Source organism: Nicotiana tomentosiformis, chromosome 11 (assembly GCF_000390325.3).
Source record: "Nicotiana tomentosiformis chromosome 11, ASM39032v3, whole genome shotgun sequence".
Lineage (NCBI taxonomy): Eukaryota > Viridiplantae > Streptophyta > Magnoliopsida > Solanales > Solanaceae > Nicotiana > Nicotiana tomentosiformis.
This window is the reverse complement of record NC_090822.1, coordinates 5330798-5335240: the sequence shown is the minus strand read 5'-3', so window position 1 is coordinate 5335240 and position 4443 is coordinate 5330798. Positions and strand designations below refer to the sequence as shown.

Below are 4443 nucleotides of genomic sequence, written 5' to 3'. Positions count from 1 at the left end.
TGGAGTTTTGGTTTGACATAAGTGTGGGGTTTAGAACAATGAAATCTATGTATTAAAGTTCTTAGGGAGGTGTAGTCACTCTTATATCTATATGTATCCTACCTGTCCCGTAGCCTACATTACAACCAATGAAAGTTCTACTTGATCCTTGACTGAATGAGCTCAATTAGTAGAGTAGTACACTACGGGCAAGCCTGTGGTACGTCTTTTGTGGCATATGAATGTTATTTCGGAGAGTGAGCAAATTCTTTCTATCTTGAATTCGTAATTGTTCTTAAATGTTATTGTGTGTGGAACTACTCTCTATTGTTGTGTGAGGCCCCTTGATTCATGAAGGAAAGGTAATGTCATTGACCTCTATGTTAGAGAAAGTGAACGGGTTGTGAAAACAACGTGGTGCGTTTGAGTCAAATCTTGAGGCGAGGATGTTACACTATTGTGCCTAATCTTTTTTAATTATTCTTTGGTGTGATGAGTTAGGATAGGATTTTAAAAAGGTCCTGTCTATATGAAGTGTAGTTTGATTGCTCGAGGACGAGCAATGGTTAAGTGTTGGGTGTTGATGATAGGCTATAATCTCGTGTTTTAGTCGCTTGTTGCACTCTAATTCACTGCACTTTACTTGTGTTGAGCTTTAATTGGTAGTATTTTGCATTTATTGTGTATTTGATGCCGCGTAGGGATGATTCCGAGTAATGTAAATGTTTTGAAACTAATTCGAGCTATAGGGAGCTTTACAGTCTGAGTAAAATCTCAAAGGATTAAGCCGGGATCGTGTTCGGGGGTCGAGGATCACTTCTGGACGTCAAAAATCAAGGTAGAAGCAACAGTTGAAGAGATGCATGAGTGTGACGCATAGTGCAACGCAATAGGGTAAATTTATGTCAGAAGATTGACAAAGTTCAGAGGATGGCTTTCTGAGGTCTGATAGAAAAATACACTAATGCTAGGAATAGTGCATGGCATAGTGCATAACATCAGTAGAAAATTCTGTCAGACAAGCTAAGTTCAGAGAGTTTACGATCCAGATAATTGCACTATTACGACGCACTAGGCGTAGCATACTGCGACGCATGAAAAGCATTAAGTTTGCAAGTTTTCCTATTTCGACTAGAAAAGGGTGATTTCGTTTGGGCCCAACCCTACTTTATATAAATACATGGAAAAATATTATTTTCTGGACTTTGGACACACTTTAGACCTAATGGAGCTAAAGAGGAGTTGGAGGAGCAAAAGCACAAGGATTTCATCATTCCACCCTCACTCAAGACCCGAGTTTGGATCGAATTAATGTTTTCCTATACTTTAATTATATTTGTGATGAATTTCTCCATATCCTTGGAGTAGTTCTCTTTAGAGTTTGATGGATTTGGTGTATTGATGATTGTTTGTGGATTATAACTCTAGTTCTATGTATTGAAGCGTTTTTGGATGATTTAATAATTGCATCTATATTCACTAGTTCATGTAATCGAGAGAGGCATAACTGGTGATAAGTTTGTATTATATTGTTGGTTGAGTTCATTAATTCTTTTTAATAATCGAAAGAGACTCGTTGAATCATTGATTAAACCTAGTTAGGAGGATAATCGAGAGAAGTTCTCTAAAGACCAATCAACTGCGCATTCTTGCATATCTTCACGTGCTTAAATTGGTTCATCTTGTGAGTTAAAAACTTAATCGAGAGAGGAGTTTTTGCTGAACGTTTGAACTAATAATTGAGTGAATTCGAGAGACTCACTTGAAAATTAGAAGTGAATTATCAAGAGTTAGATCCCAAACAATTATCTTGCACCTATCCTATCAAAACCCTATATTCTCTCATCGATAACTTTCTTTGCTTATTCCTTGTTTCGATTGTCATTAGTCAATAGATTTAGACTCTTAGTTAATTGTAGTTAGAAATCATATAAATCTCAATTGTTGATCATCTTGGATATCAATCAAGCTAGAAACTACGAGAATACTGTTTAAATCCAATCTATGTGGATACGATATTATACTATGCTATATTTGATTAGAGAGCATAATTTAAGTGTGTGTTTCGAGCTCGTCAAAATTTGGCGCCATTGCCGGGGATTTGCAATCAATAGTGTTTGAAATAGTTTATAGTGCTAATTCAGGAATTTTTCTTTTTATTTTATTTTATTTTTCCCTTTTTACATTTGGTGTTCGTTGACTGTGCGCAGGTTATAGGTGTAGATTGGTGCATGACTCGAGCTTCTGCAAAAGAAGTGTTACTATACGAGACTGAGATAGAATAATAACTGTGACTGCTGAGGAAGGAAAGAAATCTCACTGTGACTTTAGAAAAGGTTGGGAAATCCTCAACCAAAGAACTTATGGCTGGAAACGGTGAGGATAATGTAGATTTGGCTGCGAGAGAAGCAGCCCAACGGTGAGAACAAGTTGCACAGGATGCTGAAGAAGTAGCTATTAGAGATGCACATATTATCTAACGAAGAAGATATGGGTCGTAGAATTGCTAAAAATCAACTTGGGGGCAGACCAGTTCGGAAATATAGCTCCCATGCCTGGGAGACCACTTGGCGATTATCCTAGACCGGTCTTTAATCAAGGATAATCAAGTATGAGACCACCTCCAATTGCAGGAAACAATTTTGAGTTAAAGTAAGAGTTGCTTCAAACCCTTCAGAATTGTTGTGTCTTCAGAGGGAAGACAAACGAAGATCCAAACACACATCTAATAGACTTCGAGGAGATTATGAACACATTTCAATACAATGGTGTGTCATAAGATGTAGTGTATTTAAAGGCGTTTCACTTTTCTCTTAAAGATGATGCAAAGCAATGACTTCAAAGCTTGCCCACAGGTTCGATTAGAACATGGGAGGAGATGACCAGAAAATTCCTTGATAAATCTTTCTCCTCAGCTGAAACGGGCAACTTTAGAGGAGAAATCCATAACTTCTACCAGAAAGATATTGAAATGATTTTTGAAGCATGGGAGAGGTTTAAGGAGATTCTTCGGTAGTTTCAACATAGAGAAATTGAACTCTGGATGCAACTCAGGACTTTTGGGATGGATTGACACTAGCCTCATGTAAAACATTGAGCAATGCAGATGGAGGCCCATTGATGAAGAAGACTCCAGCGGAGATAGTTACAATTCTTGATGAATTATCTGATGATGCTAATCAATGGCCCTCTAAGAGTACGGAAAGAAGAAGATGAACTGGTGTTCACTAGGTTGATACTAACACATATGTGCAGGTACAATTTAATGCTATGGCCAAAGAGATAAAGAAGCTGACCTTAGCTTCGATACAAGGTGATCCTCATGCAACTTGTGATATATGTGGAATAGGACACCCTACTTATGAGTGTCAAGCCTCAACCGAGGAAGTAAATGTTGTGGGAAACTGCAATTTCAATGCAATGGGTCAGAGGCACCCCGATTGTTCATGGAGGTCACCTGGAGGTACTGCGAATGCTTGGAAGCAAAATAACTCTAGACCGTAGTGACAAGGAGCTCCAGTATACCAAAATCAGCAGATGCAACAATTTCATCCTCAACAGCCCATTCAGCTTGGTCTAGAGGATCTAATGAAGGCTTTCATTATCAAGATAGATGAGAGGTTAGACGCTCATGGAGAAGCTATCAAAGAATTGGGCACTAGTTTTGAAACCTGGAGAGACACGTGGGACAGATTGCAATAAACTTATCTTAGAGTGTTCCAGGAACTCTCCCTGCTGACACTAAAAATAATCCCAAAGAAATAGTGAATGTTGTAACTCTGAGAAGTGGGCAAGTGTTGAAAGATCCCACCCCAATCCAAAAAGAGGTGATACTTAAAAAAGAAAGTGGGGAGCAACTGAAGAATGATGTTGATAAAACGAAGAAAGGACCAATGAAAACTAAGCAGAAGAAGAAGGAAGAAATCGAGAAAGGAGGAACGTGAGAAGAGCGAGCATATGCCTTCTTTACCTTTTCCCCAAAAGCTATATAGAGAAAAGATGGACAAGCAATTTGAGAGATTTCTGGATGTGCTGAAATAGGTTCATGTAAACTTACCATTTACAGAAGTGCTCTCACAAATGTCTGCTTATGCCAAATTTATGACGGAGATCCTTACAAAGAAGAGGAAGATAGAGGACACTTCAGTGGTCAAGCTCAAAAAGCATTGGAGTGCGATATTCCAAACAAACTCCCACAAAAGTGTGGAGATCCATGGAGTTTTACTATACCTTGCTCATTAGGAACTATAGATTTTGATAAATCTTTACGTGATTATTTTGGCCTCAATTAATTTAATGCCTCTATCTATTTATAGGAAACTAAAGAAGGAGATCAGAGAGATAAGGTCCGTACCAATATCTTTGCAGCTGGCAGACCAAACTACTTTAATACCAGAGGGGATAGTGGAAAATGTGTTAGTTCGAGTTGATAAGTTTTTATTTCCTGTGGATTTTATAGTGGTG

The 4443-nt window shown here is 38.2% G+C and overlaps 1 non-coding gene across 1 annotated transcript; it reads right to left on the bottom strand.

Annotated features, from left to right (window-relative positions):
• Window positions 1-2905: 2905 nt before the first annotated feature.
• On the bottom strand, window positions 2906-3012 carry LOC117277689 (small nucleolar RNA R71). Its single transcript, XR_004508015.1, has one exon. It is a non-coding gene; the product is annotated as a small nucleolar RNA R71 (small nucleolar RNA).
• Window positions 3013-4443: the final 1431 nt, after the last annotated feature.